The 21,831-nt window shown below is 43.4% G+C and overlaps 1 protein-coding gene across 1 annotated transcript in view; it reads right to left on the bottom strand.

Annotated features, from left to right (window-relative positions):
* Positions 1-7,022, bottom strand: part of SLC36A2 (solute carrier family 36 member 2) — a 46,342-nt gene extending 39,320 nt beyond the window's left edge. The window contains exon 1 of the mRNA XM_039239440.1: positions 6,998-7,022. The gene's annotated coding sequence lies outside the window, so the exon portion shown is untranslated. The remainder of the gene's footprint in view (positions 1-6,997) is intronic.
* Between the last annotated feature and the right edge of the window lie 14,809 nt (positions 7,023-21,831).

Genomic DNA, 21,831 nt, shown 5'->3' with positions numbered 1-21,831 from the left:
AGTAAAGAGCATAATGACTTGACTTACATATATCATGAAATGATCACCACAGTAACTTAACATTCATCTTCTCATATACAGATACAAAAAAAAGAAAAAGAAAAAATATTTTTTCCTTGTAATGAGAACTCTTAGGATTTATTCTCTTAACTGTTTTCACTTATACCACAGAGCAGTGTTAGCTATGGTCCCCATGCTGTATATCACATGCCCAGTACTTACATATCTATTTTATTATTAGTTTTTAATGTTTATTTTGACAGGAGAGCATAAGTGGGGGAGGGGAAGAGAGAGAGGGAGAGAGAGATTCCCAAGCAGGCTCTGCACTGTCAGTGCAGAACCCAACATGGGCCTCGATCTCACGAATCGTGAGGTCACCACCTGAGCCAAAATCAAGAGCCAGATGCTTGACTGAGCCACCCAGGTGCCCCTACATATCTAAAACCGGAAGTCTATAACTTTGGATTGCCTTCATTCAATCCCCCACCCTCTGCTTCTGGGAACCACAAATCTGATAGTTTTTTCTATTAGCTTGTTTGTTATAGTTGTTTGGATTCCACATGTAAGTGAGATTGCAGAGTATTTTCTTTTCCTGTATGACTTATTTCACTTAGTATAATGTCCTCAAGGTCCATCCACATTTTCACAAATGACAGGACTTCCTCCATTTTCATGGCTGAATATATTCTATTGTATTCACATATACCACACACACACACACACACACACACACACACACACACACTTTATCTATTCATCTTTTTAAAAATTTTTTAATTTTTATTTTATTTTATTTTGTGAAAAATGGAGACAGAGCATGAGCAGGGGAGGGGCAGAGAGAGAGACAGACACAGAATCTGAAGCAGGCTCCAGGCTCTGAGCTGTAAGCAAAGAGCCCCATGTGGCACTCAAACACACGAATCGTGAGATCATGACCTCAGCCAAAGTTGGACACTTAACCAACTGAGGCACCCAAGTGGCCCTTCCATTCATCTCTTGATGAACACTTAGATTGTCCCTGTCTTGGTTATTGTAAAGAATGCTGCTATGAACATGGAGGTGCACATATCTCTTTGACGTAGTGTTTTCATTTCCTTAAGATACACCCAGTAGTGGAATTGCTAGGTTATGTAGTATTTCTGGTTTTCATTTTTTGAGTAACCTCCATACTGTTTTCCATAGTGGCTGTATCTTTAACATGTTCTTTATGACTACTGAACAAGTCACCTGTCATCTTGGAGCCATCATGCTTGTCCAAAAAGTGGCAGAGTAGGGTAAAGGTGAACCAAGGGAAGTTTGGGTTCCATTGTCAGCAAATTCTCCCAGTTCTGACATCCTGTGGCCCAATATAATCTTTACAATACTTTGCATTTGTTTATTGCTTAGCTGTCAATAAAACATAAATACATATTTTATTTATGTATTTATTTAATTTTATGTATTAATATTTATGTATTTATTTAATTAATAAATATTTTATTTATTAGCTCCTAGATCTTTTCAAACCTCTGAGGTAGGCTGGGTGGGAAAGAAACTGAGGCTCAAAGATCAAGTGATTTTCCTAAATCTCAAGAGCAAGACTTCTCCCCAAACCTGGAGATTGGATACTGGATTTTAGCAATCTGTCTCCTTTTTGTTATTTTTGTGTCCTTGGACGACCTTTTCTTCTTTTTCTTTTCCTTCTGAATGGCCTTAGCCTCCTCCCCCTGAGGAGAGATGGTACTATTTAATGCCCTTGAAATACTATTAGGTCCCCAGGAGAAAGCTGGATAGAAGAGAGTATTTTTGTCAGTAGAGAGGCCCTTTAAGCCTAGAGACGGAACAGCCGTCCTTTGCCCTCTGTGCTCAAAGAGAAGAGAGTCATCTTTTTCAGGGGCTGACCAGGCGCCAGCACAGGGTCAGTCCCTCACTAAGCAGGTGGTGGATGACTCGGGAGACCTCTTGTTACAGGACCTCAGAGCTCGGAGGCGCCTCTAAGGATTCTTCCAAGCTGCTCTTTGACTCTAAGACTCTTGTTCCCCTCCGTTTCATTCAGCCTTTCTCCCCACTCATGTCCATCCTCTGTCTTCTAGGATTGTGAGACTAGAATGGACCTGAGCTACCGTGCCTTTCAAACTGCTTAAGCAGCAAATGTGTGCATAACCCAGTAGCCAGCCCTTAGCAAACACTTGCTGCTTAAATGAAGGAAGCAATGAGGTTTTCTACATTCATGAAGAAAACTTCTAAAAGGCTTTGCCTCCTCCCCTGGGATGTCAAACCTCACATGTATGTAACTGACATACGTATGTGTAAATCAGGCACAGAAGAGGGAATCCAAACAGTCAATAAACATATGAAGAGATGCTTAATTTTATAGACAGGTTTTCTTTTTGAACCACCCAGACTGGTAAAATGAAAAAGGAAAATATAAAGGAGGTTTAATAATAGCAGGTGTTGACAAAGGTGTAGGAAAAGAAGTCCTTCCGTGCTCTGGTAGGAATACAAAATTATACATCTTCTTTGAAGGATAATTTAGCAGTAACTTCTTTTCAGCCACTCAAAAATTCAGGTGCCAAAGGCTAAATTAATCATAACTTCTGGAAACTGCTGTTCTGTCACCACGGGCCCATGCAAGACTCCTATCTAGGTTTGCCCATTTACCTTTCTCCTTTATTTATATCAACTGGAGGCGATTTTCCCACCTCCCCTCCACCAGGAATGTTTGGCAATGTCTGGAGACATTTTTGCTCAATACAACGGCCATGGACATCTAGTGGGTAGAGACCAGGGACACTGCTAAACATTCTATAATGCACAGGGCGGTCCCCACGACAAAGGATTATATGGCCCCAAATGTCAGTAGTGCTGAAGTACAGAAATGCTGATTTACACAATTCCTTTCCCTGCCGTAGGCAACGTTCTGATATGTCTGGCATGTACTGTCTTGTAGTTACTCTTTCAAGGTGTGTATTGTTGCTTTCTTGCTCTGTACACTTCATGTGAACGGCATTATGTTAAAATCTCATTCTGCTTTCTGCTTTTTTCCTTTAGCTTCTGTCTTTAGACTCCACCCACGTTCCTGGGTTTACAGTCATTGTTACAACTAAAAGTGGATGTCCACTGGCCCAGCGACTCCACTCCCTGGGGTCTATCTTGAAGAAATCTCACATTTCTGAACAATGCACACACCCTAATATTCTTTGTAGCAGTGCTTGCAACAAAATATTGGAAACGAGTTAAATGTTTTGTCAAACAAGATTGGTTAAATAAGCTATAATATAAAATCTTTATTTTCTCACTGAATGTCGACTTCTGTGGGGCCAGTATCTGATTTAAATTGCTCCTAAGTGGTGGGCTGTTTTGTGTGTTGTAGGATGTTTAGCAGAATCTCTAGCCTCTAACCCACTGGATACCGGTAGCTCCATACCTCTAGTAGTGAACATCGAAGGATGTCTCCAGATATTGCCACATGTTCCCTGGGGAATGGAGCAGGGATCACCTCCAGTTGAGAACCAGTGGTGTAAGTAAAGAGGGAAGATAAATAAGTAAATTCAGGGAGGGATTCTGCATGAACCAAGGACAATCATTCCTTATATATGTATAGAACTTTAGAGTTTTATATAATCTGGTTTTCTAAAAAATATATTCAATGTAGAAAAAGTGAAAAATATACATAGAGAGTGAATATATACACAATTCCACCACTTAGAGATCAACTGTTATCCCCACCCCCCACCTCCCCTCTGGACACACACACACAAAACACATAAACTCACCGATACACACACACACACACACACACACACACACACACACTCAGTGTTTACAAATGGCTGTTCATGGTACACATGGTCTTACTACATGTCTTTCTCAATATATCATCAGCATTTTTTAATGTAAAATTATGGCATTATGGCATTTTAAAGCCTAAAAGGGCTGGGGGGGGGGAGTAAAGGCTAAAGGGAAACAGAACAAAAACTGATTCCACTTTAGAGATAATTGAGGCTTAGTGAGGTTCAAATAATCTCTAGTTAATAATAATAATCTTATCAGATCCAAGTACCAACAAAAATTTGGAAAAGCAACTTTAAGAAAAAAGATGTTAAAGAAGGTTAGGGCACAGTCTTGTTCTTTTATCTGTTCCTTTAAGACTCCACATCCATAACATTGTATAACACTCTAGAGAGGACAGTGTGTGTACTGATCTTCCTTAGGTCTTTTTCTGATCAGTGGCTATGTCATTCTGGTGTATGTGGAGGTGAAGGTCAGGGACAGGAGACATCCTACTTTTGTTGTGACTGTGACTGACACTCTGAGCAGGAACTGGCCTCCCTCTAGTGGTGCATTAACATCATTGTCCTGCCTGAAGGAAGATCACACCTTCACTTTGAACCCAGCTGGTGAACCTGTGAGCTGGTGACCTCCCTTCCCTGGAGGTGTTCAAGCTCTAAAGTTCAACTCTAAAAGCATCCAGGGAAAAAAGACATGTACATACTGAGAAAGACATATAAGAAATGTAGCATCCTCATCAGAAATCATACAAACCAGAAGACAATGAACCGTGTCTTGAAAGTGCTAACACATAAACATTCTCAACTCAGAGAAAATATTTTTCAAAATTAAGGGGCAATAAAAATTTTCTTTTGGGGTGCCTGGGTGGCTCTGTTGGTTAAGTGTCTAACTTCAGCTCAGGTCATGATCTTGTGGTTCTTGGATTTGAGACCTGCATTGGGCTCTGTGCTGACAGCATGGAGCCTGGAGCCTGCTTTGGATTCTGTGTCTCCCTCTCTTTCTGCCCGTCCCCAGCTTACACTCTGTTTCTGTCTCTCTCTCTCTCAAAAAAAAAAAAAAAATAGACATTTAAAAAATTTTAGAGAGATTGGATTATCTAAAGAAGGGATCAGCAAGCTATGGCCTGTGGGCTATTTTCATGAGTAAAGTTTTATTGGAACACAGACATGCCCATTAGTTGATGTGTTGTCTATGTCTGCTCTGAGCTATAACGGCACAGTTAAATAGTTGCAATACTAGTTATATAGACTGAAAGTCTAAAATATTTACTATCAAGCATTTTAAGAAAAAGTCTGACTATCTCCAGTTTAAAGCAAAAATAGCAACAATATATTATGGGTTTATAGCATATATAAAAATAAATACATGAGAAAAATAGCACAAAAATGGGAGGAAGGACTTGGTAGCAGTACGTTATTGGGTTCTTACCCTACACATGAAATGGTATAATATTATTTGAACATAGTCTTGATTGAACATAGGAGAAAGGAAGCAAAAATAAGATAAAAACAGAGAGGGAGACAAGCCATAAGAGGCCATAAGAGGCCTCTTATGGCCACAAATCACAGAGAACAAATTGAGGGTTGCTGGTGGGGTGTTGGCGGGGGGGGGGTGGGGTGGGCGGGGAGATGGGCTAAATGGGTGAGGGGCATTAAGGAGGGCCCTTGTTGGGATGAGCACTGGGTGTTAGATGTAAGTGATGAATCACTGAATTCTACTCCTAAAATCATTACTATACTATATGTTAACTAACTTGGATTTAAATAAAAAAAAGAAAAGAAAAGGGAAAGAAAGAAAAAAGAAATTAACCTGCAATTAACTAACGATATCTAAAACCTAGGACAACTCCTGAAGAAGTTCAAAGAGGTAAACATATAATAAGCAAGCAGAAAGAAGTAAAAAACAAAGAGCAGATGAAACAGAAAACAATTAGCAAGATGGCAGCATGGATTTTAATCCAATCACATCAATAATTAAATATAAATGTTCTAAATACACCAATTGTAAGAGGTAGCCAAACTGAATACACAAGCAAGATCCAACTAACTGCTGTCTGCAGGAAACCCACTTAAACTATAAAAATATACATCTGTTAAAATTAAGGGGAAAATGTATCCCATGCAAATACTAATTTTAAAAAAATCCTGGATGGGTGTATTAATATTAGAGAAAGTAGATTCTGGACAAGGAATATTATGAGAGATAAATGGAGACATTATACAGTGATTATACATGATAAAAGGGTCAAGTCATCAAGACAAATCTAAAGCGTGTAAATGTGCATTTATCTAACAACAAAGCTTCCAAATATATGAAGCAAAAACTGATAGACTTGAAAGAACAAACAAATCCACAAGTGTATTTGGAGACTTCCATACTCCTCGCCCAGTAATTAATAGAATAAGTAAGTGGAAAGTCAGCAAGGATATATTAGACCTAAGCAACGCCATCAATCAAGCTGACCTACTTAACATTTATAGAATGTTCCATTTCACACCAGCAGAATACAGATTCTTTTCAAGAGCACATGGGGCACAGACCAAGATAAACTATTCTCATAAATCAAAACCCACAAACTGGAATCATACAGAAAGAATGTTCTCTGACAAAAATGGAATTAAAGTAGAAATCATTTGAAAGAAAGATAATCTGAAAAACCACCACATATTTGGAAATTGAATGACACACTTCTCAGTAACCGATGTCTCAAAGAGGAAGTTGTAAGGATAATTAGAAGCCTACTTTTGCTGTGATGTACTATCCCTCTCTCACTGTACGGGGGTCTTGGTGACACTGCCAGACAAATACCCCAACTCTCTTTGTTTAAGGATGAGCCTGGGTGATTGAACTCTGACTGCAAAGAATTTGCATTCTCAGCAGAGAGCACAAGGATAGAAAACAACTGAAGGAAATTTATCCCAGGGGCATTCTCTTCATTCCTCTGACTTTAATCTCAGGCTTTCCCTGGTTTCTGTCTTTTTCAAGGTTTGCTTCTTTAGCTTGTCCTTTGACTCCGAGCTAACCGCAAATCCCTTGGTTTTAGCTTAAGTTGGCCAAAGTTGCATTCTGTTTCTGGTCACCAAAGCTTCCCTAAGGTTCAGCTTAATTCCACAAACATGTACTCTGCCTGAAACTCTGCATTGCCCTAGGGAGGTTCCGGTAGCCTGGAAACTTTTGGGGCCGGAAGGAGGGACATGAGAAGCAAGGCTCTCTGCCTTTTACTCACGTGTCAGGCAGACAACAGCAGTGCGGGTGCCCAAGTGTACCATGCAGAGCCAGTGCTTCAGTGAAGGACAGGACAGTCTCCAGAGGGACACAGAACCGCAGGGGAGGTGAGGCAGGCACTGCCCAAGGAGAGGAGTCTGCAGACTGGTACAACCTTTGGAAGGCAAAGGGACTCAGGAAAGATCTGTGGATACCAACAGCCTCTAGAGGCCTGCCGAGGGACAGCAGAGAGACTAGTGATGCCAGGGTGCGGCGCAGAAAGGGGGGATTGTCAAACTGCCCTGGATAATCCTTAAAATACAGCAATGTTTTAGAGGCCAGATGGTACAAAAAGGCACATATCTCTAGCCACTAAAGTCCTACTCTAGAAAGAGTAGCAAGAGCCTCAGTGTATGAAGGGCATGAAGGGACTGAGACTCACAGAGGGGGAGGTGGATACATGTATCCCCAGCTCACCTCCTTCAGGGACATCTATTCAGTCAGCCGGGTGATGGGTGAAACCGCCAGCCCTTCAAAATAGCACGTTTCTCCCTCTTTCCTAATCAAATTCGCGTGAGGTCAAAGTGTAGGATGTGTATGTTCGAAAAGCTAGATTGTGTTGCAGGAGCTGTAATTCTAACATCCTATTACCTATCTAGAGGGGTGCAGGGTGGCTCAGTCGGTTAGTATCCGACTCTTGATTTTGGCTGAGGTCATGATCCCAGGGTCGTGGGATCAAGCCCTGCATTGGGCTCTGTGCTGAGTGTGGAGACTGCTTAAGATTCTCTTTCTCTTTCTCCCTCTGCCCCTCTCCCCTGCTTGTGCACACTCTCTCTAAACAAAACAAAACAAAACAAAACAATCTTGGTCACTTTACTTCCCTGAACTTCACTAGCCCCATCTATAAAATGGGGTTATACTCTGCTAAAAGGCAGGGGCTGTATCTGATGGTCTCTGATCATAAACTGTAAGTACACGGGACTCATTTTTATCAAGAATAGGAAAAAAAAAAAACCCTTTTTAGTGGACATAAGACCAAGAAAAGATGAGTGATTATGTTATCATAATACTCAAAAAGTCTTTAATGGTGCCTCATCACCTACATGAAAGCACTTACCTGCACCTGGGATTAAAAGCCCATTGTATTTCATATGTTTGCACATATAGGAGGATTAGGAGGAACTTAACTGAGGAACAAGGGGGAGAAGAAGGGGGGAAACGGTGGGGGAAAGGGAAAGAGGCAAACCACTTGAATGCTGAAAAAACTGAGGACGGAGGGAGGGGGGGGGGGGGGGGATGGGCATGGAGGAGGGCACTTGTGGGGATGAGCACTGGGTGTCATGTGGAAACCAATTTGACAATAAACTATTTGTAAAAATAAAAATAAAAAAAGCCCGTTGTATTTCAAGTGCAATTTCACCGATGTATCTCACAGCAGTTCATGCCTCGGCCCCCACCCCGCATGCCCAACACCGCAACCATACCAGACAATGGGAGCCCTCCCCTGAGCCTCCCCACACCCTTGGCATCAGAGCCTCTGCACATGCTGTCCCCTCCACCAAGAATGCCTTTCCCTCCATTCCTAGTCTGTCACATTCCTGCTCATTGTTCAAGTCTCAGAGACCCCTGTGCAGCCTCTCTGTTCCCTGGTCAGTATTAACTGTCCTTCTGAGCTTCCATAACTCTTGGTCCTTGTCCAGGTTGCAGAGACTCTCACACAGAAGAGGAATTGGTGGTGTGTGTGTCTGCCTTTCCACGAGGCTGGGGAGCGTGGCCAGATTGTGTGAGGACTCCTTGACCTGGTACTGTCGTCTCCCTTGGCAGACGGGTCTAATGAGATCATGCCCGAAGTGCTCAGTAAATACCTGTATTCTCTCTTCTCCTTTGTAGATTTTTTTTAAATGTTTATTTATTTTGAGAGAGAGAGAGAGAGTGAGCCTGTGCCTACACACACGAGTGGGGGGAGGGGTAGAGAGAGAAGGGGAGAGAGAGAGAATCCCAAGCAGGCTCCACGCTGTCAGCGCAGAGCCCAGTGGTGGGGCTTAATCCCATGAACCATGAGACCATGACCCAAGCCGAAACCAAGAATCAGACACCTACCTGATTAATCCATCCAGAAGCCCCTCTTTTTTGATGTATTAATGATGAGTTGAATCAGTCATTCAAAATGAAATCCAAGTTATCACATTACATACTTTTAGTTATTTATTATTTATACATTAGATTAAGAATATGAACTTCTGCACTTTAGGGCCATTAACTTACAGTAGCCAAAAATCACTTACAGGTCACCCACAAGGAAAACAATGTATTTTTTTTTTTTTTTTTTTTTTGAAGAAAGGGAATCTCATGTATGAGATTGTATTTTCAGGGGAAGATAATAATAGTGAAAATTTACTGAGTCACTTCTATGTGACTGTCACTGTGCTAAGCTCTATTTAAATTTGCATAGACTACCTCTGAGGATGTTAACGTAAGGGCATAAAGCCGGGAGCAGAATACAAGAAAGGGGTCTTATGTACCTGAGAACCTGAGCACTTCTGGGAAGTCACGATGGTGAGCAAAAAGGAAAAAAGCTGTCAGCCACCCTATAGCAACATCCCATTTACCACCTTGTCTGACTTACTAAGAAGTTGTAAGAATATCTACCAAATAATCTGTGGTCCTCAGATTTCAAAAATTTTTTAAAATCTTTATTTATTTTAGAGAGAGAGAGAAACAGAGCACAAGCAGGGGAGGAATAGAGAGACACAAAATCTGAAGCGGGCTCCAGGCTCTGAGCTGTCAGCACAGACCCCAACACGGGGCTTGAACTCATGAACCGCAAGATCATGACCTGAGCTGAAGTCGAACGCTTAACCAACTGAACCACCTAGGTGCCTCTGTGGTCCTCAGATTTGACTGCAATTATGATATGTGTTAATGGACCTCGGCTGGATTAACTGACCCAGCAACTGTCACCCCATCAGTTAGCAGGAGTTACCCCGTGCCTGCTCTCAGTTCAGTCCAACTAGGTTCAGGGAGCTGCTGACCCACTCCAGTGAGGCACAGGATCCAGCCATCCAATCAGCCTATTTCGTCTACTGGCCATAGGACTGGTGCAGAATGGACACGTGACCCTGGCTGTGGGGATCAGAACTATTACAGGGACTTAATGGACCTTTTGGAGAAGAGAAATTCTCTTTACGTGGGGCCGATGGGAGAAAGGCCTGTAAGTGAAAGGCTGTTAGTAGTTAGTGTGTGGTATGTGAAGAGTCTGCTTGATAAAGTCCATGCAGAGGAAAACTAACCTGAGAGATAAAGACAGACAGAGTCCTGCTGATACCACTTAAACAGCTGGATCCAGCTGTGCCTGAAGTTAGATATATGCATGGACTTCTCTCTCTCTCTCTCTCTCTTTTTAAATTTGGGCCAGATTGGATTGGTTTTCAGCCACTTGCAAATGAAAGAGAGCTGGTTAATAAATCAATCAAGTCAGGAGGGCACTTAGAAATCATTTAGGCTAATCCCTTTGTTGGGTAGCCAGGGAAACTGAAGTATATAGGAAGAGGAAAATTTCCTATCTAGAACATAGGAGAATTAATGGCCACGTAGGACAAGAATCCAGATCTCTTGATTTATCTAGTCCGCCTCTTCTCAGGGTCCAGTCCTGTGTCCTAATATCTCTTCCCCACCCTGCTAGACCTGATACTCATTCATGCTTTCTCTACTTCCCTCTGATAAGGGGAAGCTTATCAGCCCCATCCTGCATATCAACCTTCCGGCTGCGAAGCCTGAAGGCACTCACCAGAAGTTGGGGAGTTTGAGGGGGATGCTTGCCTGGGCAGTGGCCCCAAACCTGAGGTAGCCCAAGGCCCCTACGCTTATGTCCAGGGTCGTGATCTCGGGCATCTTTCCATATAGAAGGAGTGGAAACTGAACATTGTCCTGCATCTCGTTTTCCAGAGGCAAAGCCTGTAAACAAAGGGCAATAATTACACAGTGGCCCCCATTTACGTAAAGACCCCATGCACCCACTGTTCAGTGTTCTAAATTCCTTCATCTCAGCCATCATAAAGTTTGAGAGAGAAAAACTCCAAGACAGGGCACCACTAGGCACAAGAAACTACTGAATTACAACAGTGTCAGTTACTGAAAAGACCTTAAAAGTATTCTAGTCCAGCCATCTATACTTGAGTATCCTCTTCCAAGCTCGGGAAAGGCTCTATCTCTGAGCAGCTCTCTGGCCCCTGGATGATGATGATGATTACTGTTACAGAAACCTCAGAACATAACAAGCTGGGGTCTTTGTGGGAGTTGTGCTTCTGTGTGCTGCCCACCAGGGGGAGCACCATCCCAAATTTCAGGTCTGGAAGGTGACCTTCCAGCACTAACAGGTGTGTGGCCTGCAGTATAATTTTGGATTCCTCTTGTTTCTAGTTTAGAGGGGAGACTATCTTACACACCAGAATGTGCAACAGATCCTGACTGAAGGATGGAAAAAGAATATAGATTGTACTGAAGAAATCCGTTTCCTTATTCGTGGTGTTAGTGTCTAGAAAAATCTGTACACGCTCATGTTTTAGTCCAGCTGTCTGTGATCTGTGATTCTCTATCTCAGAGTGGTAACATGGGGGCATCAGCTCTGAATAACAGTTCAGGGTGCCCTGTGTGTGTGCGTGTGTGTAAGGAAGGGACAGTGAAGGAGTCAGTGGCAAGGGGACCCAGGAAAAGCACTGTCAAAAGAGAACTAGCAGGGAGACTATCCGAAAAGAAAAGAGAATGATCAGAAGCAGCATCTGAGGGGACGAGCGTATTGATCTGGAAGCTGGAAGATGAAGGCTGAAGCCTTGGCTTTGGAATTTAACAGCATTATTCACTTAGACAAACCTCACTGCGTCTAGTGTCTGGTTTTATTGTCTGTGTATGGATGTGAGCACCACTTCCAGCTGTGGATAAAATTCCAATCTGTCTATTTATTTGGAAGTATTCTAGGCTTATGGAAAAGTTGCAAAAATATGCCCTTATCCCCTTCCCATATATCTTTCAGCAGATTCCCCAAAGGTTAGCACATTCGCCATATCACCATCTTCTTTCTATATGTGAGTGTGGGATACATATGTTCCCACACATAGACATATGAATGTGTGCATGTGTATAATTTTTTCTGAGGTATGTGAGGGTAACTGGTTTGTATTAAATATTGTGTTCCTCTTGTGACTTCATTCAAAGGGTTCAGAGGGTAAAATTTTTTTGAAAATCATTGCTAAATTCCCTTTTAGTGTTGGCTTTTTAAGTAATTTTCTCATGCTGCATTAAAATATCTCTAGCACCCAAAAGTGCTGATTAAGGGCAGAGCAAAGTAGATAGTAAATTTTTAATGTGAAGACATGTTTAAGTGTTTAAGTAGGTGGCCTGCTTGGCAGGGATTGTCATAAAGAGGTTTTCAGTTCTCCTATTTTACAGATGGGTAAAATAAGGCTCATGAAAAGACCTGCCCACCATCCCACAGCTTTCTGTCTGTTATTTTTCTCTAGCATGTTAGTGTTCTCTTACCCACACTGGGTGAAGGACTGGTGAAGCAATATAATAATAATAGTTACTTACTTTGTGCCAGCAACATGCTTTTTTACCTACTGCCGGGAGCCAAACCGGCCTCTCTGGATGGCAATCACGGCAAGGAAGTGGCAATGTTTGCAGCTCCTGCCATGAGAAATGAAAACTGGGATCTCCTTCTGTTACCATTGGCTCATGTTGGGTATAAGCCTGCTGGTATTGACCAGGCTTCACAATATTCCATATCAGACCCATATTCTGAATACAGATACCTCATAAGGAAAAGCATATTCCTGCCTTTACAAAAGAGACTTTGGATGAAAGCTCTATGGGCAATTGTCAAAAGGCTCTTCCTATGGGCCTTGCAGACCCAAGGCTTAGATAATAAAGGGGGTTAAGAACACAAGAGTTACAATTGAGCCTGGCCCTGAGACAAAGAGCCTGTTTTGGGGTTAAGAGCAGAACACAGCTACTACATATATCTTTGCTAATTGGTAAAGCATGGCAGTCCCTTCCTCAAGGCCTGCATTCCACAAACACCCTCCCTTACACTGGCAGCTGGGATGAGGATAGATAAAATAGCTAAAACATAAACCCAGGTGCAAAGACTGACACATTTAGGACTCCCATGTTAGTTTCCACAAATAAACCAATTCAGAAACATTTATCCTCTTGAGAGCCAGACAGAGTAACTCCTAGCTTATCTATATGCAATTTAACTTGTATGTTATCCTGTTTTTCACTAAGAACATTCTGTTATTTCCTTGGTCAGAATAATTCTGCAATTGATATCATAAAAAGGCCTCCCATTGTAAGAAATTCTTTTCTCTGACCTCATGTTGTTGCTGAACTTTTAAATAAAGACACCAAAACCAACAGAGATGACTGCCTGGTGATCAGAAAGAATCTCGGGGCTCTCTCACTCTCTCTCTCGCCGACACCGTCCATCCTTCAGGGACCCCTGGACCTGCCAGAGCCGGCCTCCGGCAACCTACATTATCTCATTGAGTCCTTACATCATCCTTGCTTTGTAGGCATTATAAGCCCATTTTACAGATGAGGAAACTGAGGTTCACAGAAGTGTTACGTAGCTTGTCAAGGATCACACAGGTTGAAAACATGAAGCCAGTCTCAAACCCATGTCTGTCCACTCCATAGCCAGTGCCCTTCACCTAGACTATCTAGCCTCCTCGCTCTCATCAGGGGCGGGGATCCTTGCTCCGTCTCAAACCTTCTGGCCCCAGTATCTTCAAAAACAAAGATGGCTGTCCTGAAGAATAAGGAGTGGGTCTTCCGGTTTGCCGCTAGGGGTCTGGGATTTCCTGACAGAGAAACTCAGGAGGGGTGGAGGTGGGGGTGGGGGAGGAGGATGATAGTGGTTATGATGAAACCGACCTTGAGAAAACACAATGGAAATCCAGCATGCCGAGAGCCAGCCAGCCAGCAGAGTCCTTCAATATGTCTAGCCTTCTGCTGACCTGCACTCTTGGTGGACGGACTGTGTTTCTTTAAGGGACGGAGGCAGTATGAAACTCAGGACAGAACTGAGAGCGATGGGGGCTGAGCTCTAGGGCAAGAGTCTGCACCGCAGTTTCTCCATGTGTACAGTGTGCAGGGGAATTGGGTGGGGTGGGGATAGAGGTTGGCCTCCTGCCCTCAGCCACTCTCTGGAGCCAATAACCTGAGGTCAGTGAGAGAATGAGGGTGTTGAAAGCGCACAGATGCCAAGCCCTGTAGTCTGAAGCCTTAATTTTACAGATGGGGAGACCGAGGCTCCATGAGACTGACACCCATCCTACAAGATGGTCTCTGATACAGATGTGAGCGGCTAATATTTCTTAGGTCCTCAGGATGGGCCAGGCACTGTGCGAAACTCTTTTTTTCTTAATATTTATTTATCTCTGAGAGAGAGAGAGAGACAGACAGACAGAACATGAGGCGGGGGGGCAGAGAGAGACAGACACACACACAGAATCCCCAAGCAGGCTCCAGGCCCCAAGCTGTCAGCACCGAGCCCATGAGGGGGCTGGAACCCACACACCGCGAGATCACAACCTGAGCTGAAGTCCGACGCTTAACCGACTGAGCCACCCAGGCGCCATGTGCACTAAATTCTTTAAATGCCTGGTTTAGTCCTCACTACAACCCTACAGGGCAGGGACTGTTATCTTCATTTTAAGGACAAGAAAATCCAGGCTTGAAGCCTCTTAACCTTTAGTTTCTCCTTCCATAAAGCAAGGACGTTGAACTACAACAGTATGTCTGAAACTTCATTGATCTCATGTGTGTCCACCTGTATATTTTTCGCAAGTCAATGTTTTAAAACAAAACTGGTTTTTAAAAGAAGTATGGTAATGAAAATCTAAGGTGCCATGAGTAAAAGAGAAGACATTAATACAAATATATAACTAAGAAAATAAACGGTAAGTGCTATCTAAACATCTGTCCCCTAAACTCATTACACACTTTGAAATGAATGGAAGAACACTTGGAAAAACCACTGAATTAAGTGAAATCCAGGTCCAGTCCTGTGTCTGACTCTGTAGGACACAGAATCCTGGAGTCTGGTGAGGCCTGACAGCTTGAGAACAATGCTCTTCACGAGATACCAGCCGTGAAAAGGAACACCTTAGAAATCCACTAGTAAACAAGGTGATTTCCAGGTTATACACACCCAACTGGTCTCCAGGAGCCCCTGAAGGTTCTTTATTCTTTCTGGGAACAGAGAGATACTTTCCAGCCAGGAGGACCTGAAGGGGTGAGTGGGGACTTCCACCGTGGCTCCGGCTTGGGGTAGGGGTGGGGCCCTCAGAAGACAGAGGCCATCCGGGGTTCACGTGCAGTACCCTGTCCTTACCTTGCTTTTCCCTATTTTTTTTTTTTTTTTTACAAATAGTTTATTGTCAAATTAGTTTCTACATAACACTCAGTGCTCATCCCCATATTTCCCTCCTCCATGCCCATCCCCCCCTCCCCCCCACATCCATCAGTCCTCAGTTTTTGTCAGCATTCAAGAGTCTCTCATGGTTTGCCACTTTTCCCTATTGAAAATGACCGATAGTGGTAGCTATTTCAGCTCAGTCCTGATTGGAATTCATAAGGGTTTGAGTCTCCTGTAGGGCTGGAACATCGCAACATGCATGTACATGACGTGCTTGAAACGATGAGACTCAAAGTGCGGTCAGAGGACCGGCAGCACTGGCCTTCCCTGGGAGCTTGCTAGAGATGCAGACCCCCAGGCCCCCCTCAGATCTCCTGGATCAGAACCTGCATTGTCACAAGGTCCCCAGGTGGTTTGCATGCACACCGGAGTTTCAGGGGTCTTGCTCTGAGATGTTGCTGATGCTTGGCCCATCATCAGAATCAGTTGGGGAATTAAAAAAAACAACACACAAAGGTTCCTGGATTCCAAATTCCAAAGATTCTGATCCAGTACAACTAAAGCAGGGCCTGGGAATCTGTTACGAAACAAGATCTCAAGGCAATTCTGCTGCTTAGCCAGGTTTGGGGGAGGTACAAGCTTACATTTAGTGATTCTTAACCAAGTTCCAGGCAGGGGTCCAAGCACTTCGTGTCTATTAATCTATCTGACCCTCAGGATGGCCTTAGGAGATGGATACTAGTTTCAGTCCTGTTTCCCAGATGGGAAAACCGAGGCACAAAAAGTGAGGTAACTTGTCAAAGGTTGAAATGCCGGGGGTGGGGAGGGGGGGCTATAAATAGAATTCAGGTCACTTGGCTCTCAAGCAGGGATCTCAGTGCTCCTGACATCCAGGCTGTCCTCAGCACTGCACGAGGTTTAACAGTATTCTTGGCTTCTACCTACTAGTTGCCGGTATGCAGAACTCTCCTAGTTGTGACAACCAAAAATGTCTCCATGAATTGCCAAATTTTCCCGGGGGGGCAAATCGCCCCTGGTCAAGATCTGTTGGCTCTAGAGCCTGTATGTGCCCCCACCACCCTTGCTCTGCTGTCTAAACCACTGGGTTTGCCCCAAGTAGTTTCACACCACAGTAGCCTAACAAGTTAAGAACTGCTAGCTCGAGTCTGACATATGACTTACTCAGGGTCGCATGGCTTGTGCAACGCTAGGACTCCAATCCACATTTCAGGCTTTTCCTTGATTGACCCCACCCACGGTGATGTCTGGGGGAAGGTTCTGTGCCATGTTGAAGGAACAAAGTTGAAGGCCAGGGATGGACCATGCCCCTCACTACATTTAATTGTTTCACGGGGGGTATCTGACCCAAGCCGAACCAATGAATTCCTTCTCTGGATATTTGGGACCAGCTAGAACTCAGATTTGTTTCCTTCTTGTGCCTAGAGTGGTAAAATCTAAAACTCAAGAGCTGTGAACAGAGCTGGTTCACATTAAGAGAGAGAAATAGAGCCAATACATAGAGTCAACCTGGGCAGAGGTACCAGACGTGGCTTGACTTCTGGGTTTGTGCTCCTCCCAAATCCTGACTGCCTCTGGATGCTTCTTGGGGCCTGGCGGTTCCACAAAAGGTCCCGTATCTTTCTTATCCACTCTTTCCTCTCCCACCCCAGTTACTTTTAGTTGAGTGGAGTAAGAGTCCTTATTAGTTTGTCCCTGTTAACAAAATACCTACTTGTTGGGGGGAAAAATCCTTCTTAATATCAGTCATCTGCTCCTAAAATTTGGTGACCTGTGCAAGCACGCTGATAATCAAGTTCCTACTATTTTAAATGGGAAATATGTCACATGACACATCCACCCCAAACACACAACAGATTTTTGAAACGTAAGCAAAACTCAATAAAATGTCTACATGTAAGCAATAAGCTATGATGTTTGCTATAAATACTTACCATGTGATACTCAGCACAAATTACCGTAGCTCTTACAAAAAGTTGCTTTATCTACAGTAACATCTTCCACATCCTTTTTGTGGGCATTTATTTGTTCTGCTTTCCAAGCTGGGTGGGATTCTAACATTTGATTGTGTCTGCAGCAGAAAACAATGTACGAAACGGCTCAAGACATTTCTCACAGATTGCTTCGTTTTGTCCAATCTGTTAAATTGAGTTTTATATTAACAGAGTACAGAAAAGTTGGAGTGGCATAGATGCATTCACTCTATGTAGTTTGGACATTAAAAAAATAGACATTCTATTAAAAAAAAAACAAACAGTGGAAGAAATGTTCTAAGCGAGGATCCTGTATATATGTCAAAACTCCATCCCAACCCGAAATTTCCTTCTGCAGGGGAAATCGTTAACAGTCTGGAGGGTGTGTGCACATCTGGAGGGTGTGTGCACACAGGCACACACATCTGCACGCGCACACACACATCCATAGAGAGGAATGTGTGTGAGGAACCTGCCTGGAAGAGGTTCTAGAAGATGAGGAACCAGGATTCCAGCATGAGAACGCTGGCGAGCACGGAGAAAATCCTCAGGCCTGGAAGGTTCTGGAGGAACACCAGCAGCACCAGGAAGGGGAGTACTGCGCAGATGCGGATGTCCAGGGTGGGCGTGGGAGGAACGAGCCCTCTGCCCCACAATTGCCCGTGGTCCCATTGGCTGTCTGATAACCTGCAGATAAGGAAGGAAGACGTAAACCTCCCCTCGACCTGCCAGTCCCCGCCCCCATGCCCGCCAGCCTTTCCCGCGATTTGCAGCCTTCAGAAGCACCAAGCCACTGGCGGTTTTCTTTGTGGAACATTTCCCTGACCTCCCAACCTTCTCTTAGTGACTGCTCAGCCTGCAGGTACAATGCCCCGCAAACTAGATCAGGGCACCCAGCCCATTTCCTCAAAGGGGTTCATCACAGACTGTGATTTTTCACCAGCCTGATTGTGGTTAAATGTTACCTTCCCCACTAGAATATAGGTGTCCTGTTTGCTCACTCCTGTATTGCCAGCAAAGTGACCAGCATCGAGTTTGTAGCAGGATTCTCGCAAAGAGTCGTGACATCGACTTTATTCCTCCCAGGAAGCAACCCTATTCCTGCCCGCACCACTCAGTTAGGTTCGTACCCAAAGAAGTGAGCCCCTGAACGCCACATGGCATAGTTTCTTATATATTTTTTACTTCTTTGTCTCCTATATATGGTAACACACAAACATGCAGTCTAATGCAGTCTAATTAAGTGGTCTTATGTTACAAGGTCTTGAGGGATGTTGTCATGTATGCGTATAGCCAGGTTTCCTTGAGTTTGTTTTTTTTTTCCCTTTCCTTTGGGACCCTATCACATTCCCCCCTTTGATGCTTGGACTCCTATATTTAGGGTCAAAGAGCATCATCTTGGTTTAGAGGTTTATATAGGCTGTCCTTGCACATACCCAGTATAGTCCATCTGGGACTTGCCAGTTGATATCTGTGTTGATATTGTCCCAGCCCTCTCAGAGACGATAGAAGTTAGACAAAGGGTGGGGGTCTGGCTCAAGGTGATCTGGGGTCCCCCACCATTGGGCTTTTTGGGCAGTTGGGTTATAAAATCATTGGCCTAGGCATGTTAAGGTTTCAACAGAGACAACGATGAACTTTTTCCCCACTAGGCAAGACAGTTTTTCCCAATAATTGAGCTTTTGAGAAGCCAAAGCCTGGTCATAGGACTGGGGTATTTTGTTTTACTATAAGGTTTGTGGAGATGTAATTTTTTTAGTCTCATCGCCATTGTCTACCTATGTTGGTACCAACGAAATATCCCAGCCACAAGAGGAAAGTGAGTGTTAACAGAAACCTCTCACCACATTTCTAGCCGGCCAAGACGGCTGAATTATTAGTTCTATGGCAAAGAGTAGAGCCCGGATCACAATAATAGTGAGAAACAGGGCGTGACAGTGCATCACAGTAAGGAAACATACAAAAATAAGGACAGTCTTTTGTTTCATTGGACGATCAATTCCTCAAGCTTCTGCCGTGCATAGATTAGTCAGCTTCTGGAATGACTAAACAGGGCTGCAGTCTCCCAGAGCCTCTAGAGTTGCAGATTGCTTCTTCTGTATGGTCAGCTCATATGGCATTGATGGATCAGGAATGCACTCCCAGTTTTGAGATGCCGGCTTCATTCTGCTGTAGTGAATCCAGGGACCCACTTCAGCTACCTTTACTACAGTAAGGGAACACAAAATGACAGTGAATGGTCCCCTCCAGAGGGGTTTTGGGGGTTGGACATTTCTTTTTTTTTAAAAAAGTTTTTAAACGTGTCTATTTATTATTGAGAGCCAGAGAGAGCCAGAGCATGAGCATGGGAGGGGCAGAGAGAGGGGGAGACACAGAATCTGAAGGAAGCTCCAGGCTCTGAACTGTCAACACAGAGCCCAACGTGGGGCTCGAACTCACAAACCGTGAGATGCTTAATGGAATGAGCCACCATTGGTGGACATCTCATTCCTTTATCCATATTGCATCTCCTGGTTTAAAGGGGTGAGCGTCTGTGATCAGATTCACAGGTATGACCCAGTGGCATAAGGTGGTTGGGTAAAGCCAAGGCCTGCATCTGTTGTCTTAGGGTTAGATTGTCTATCTCATTTAGATCCCCCCGCCTTATGCCCTTGGTAATGGGGAGAGGGTGCCCATAAAGGATTTTATAAAGGGAGAACCCCATCTGCTTCTTTAGCCTCCCACTTGCAGCTGCAGTCTGCATCCCTGAAGGTCCCTCCTTATCTCTCCTTACCTAATATCAACTCTTTCCATATTCATTCCTCTCCTAGAACAGGACCTGTAACTGCTTTTAGGGACCAGGGACACTGATCATTCTGGCTTCTTCAAGCAGATAAAAGACGGTGTGAGGGTACAGCAGTTACAGTTTACCCAAGCGTAAATCGAGTGGCCCACAGATATGGTTTTATAGGAAAGCTGGCAGGCATGAGGCAGCATAGACATTAGCAGACACAAAGAGAAAAACATAAAATAAAAATAACCAACAAGATGCCATCTTAAGATAATGTCTATAGTTTCCAAAACTGTCAAATAATCTAGGAGAGACCCTGACTTTGTAAACAACATATGTCAGGGAATTTCTTATCACCCAGGCAATGGAGAAGCAGGAGCAGTAAGTAATCAATGATGGCTCTATTTCCAAGAGTTTGGCCCCAACTTAATTTAAAAAATTCTTTTTAAGCATCTGATGCTTGTGAAGTGTCATTTAGAGTTTGGCCAAGTATAAGCAGACAGTTTGCTTTATTTTGAGGTGTAAAACTTTTTCAAGAGCCAGGAGTTCTACTAGAGAAAAAGTCAAGGCAGCCATTTACCATTATTAATTTACAAATGTTTAGGTAAGCCAGACCTGGGTATTATTATTTTATAAAGCAGAATTCTTATTACTTTTTGTGTCTTTTCTGTCGTGTAGGGGAAGGCCTTTACCCAATTAGTAAAAGTATTAACCCATACCAACAAATGTTGTAAGTTTTTTGACCTTGGCATATGAGTGTAACCTAATTGTTAGTCTTTTGTGAGAGTCTCTAGTTCGTTGATTGTCTGGGAGAGCAAGTTTGTGGTTGAAAGGATTGTTTCTAAGACATACTTCACAGGCTGATACTACTGCAGAAGTGTCCTTGACAATTTTTTTTTTCAGTAAACATCCTTGGGGCCATTTGATAAGTTTTGCCCCTCCCTAAATGAAAGGTCTGATGCTGTGTTTTAATGATCTTTGAGCTCTGTGAGCTTGGTAATAGTAATTCTTCTGCTCTGTTTGTAACCATTCCAAGGGCTGGATACAGTGTCTAGAAGTCAGACCCTGGTTTTTGGGTTTTTTTGTTTCTTTGTGTATTTTTTTTTTTTTTTTTTGAGAGTAGGTGGGATTGAGTCTCCTTTAATAATTGATGTAGCAGCAAACTGTTTTCCTGAACCCTTGTATCTATAGCCTACAATATCCAGTAATTTTTTATCCAGTTTATCCGGTAATAAACCCATACAATTGTTTATTTGTCCTGGAGTTAGTAGCACCATAGTTTCTAATTTAGTTATAATGTCCCTTTCTAGCAAGGGAGTAAGGCTCTCTGACATTATCGGGAAAGAATGAGGAAAAAATTAGGTTTCCCCATATACATTCCAGGGACTGAGAGAAAAATTTAGTTAGAAGTTTTCCAGAGAGGCCTCTAATCATCACGCTTGCGTTTGTGCAGTGGGCCTGGAATGGAAAGGGAGACAGAAAAGGTAGCTCTGGTGTTAAAAGAGTTTTCCTTCTATACCTGAGGCTCTGGGTTTCTGATAGACAGTTGATTCAGTGGAGCCACTGTGAAGAGCCCCAGGCCCCAGTTAGTCTGCTTCCAGGGACATTGGTTATCTGAGCCCTCACTGACTGAGGTCCCCTGAGGGCATTCAGATCTCCAGTGATTGTCTCCATATCAG

This window comes from Hyaena hyaena, unplaced genomic scaffold, assembly GCF_003009895.1.
Source record: "Hyaena hyaena isolate Hyena2069 unplaced genomic scaffold, ASM300989v1 scaffold_157, whole genome shotgun sequence".
Lineage (NCBI taxonomy): Eukaryota > Metazoa > Chordata > Mammalia > Carnivora > Hyaenidae > Hyaena > Hyaena hyaena.
Note: the sequence above shows the minus strand (reverse complement) of the source record. Positions and strands in the feature narration are given on the sequence as shown.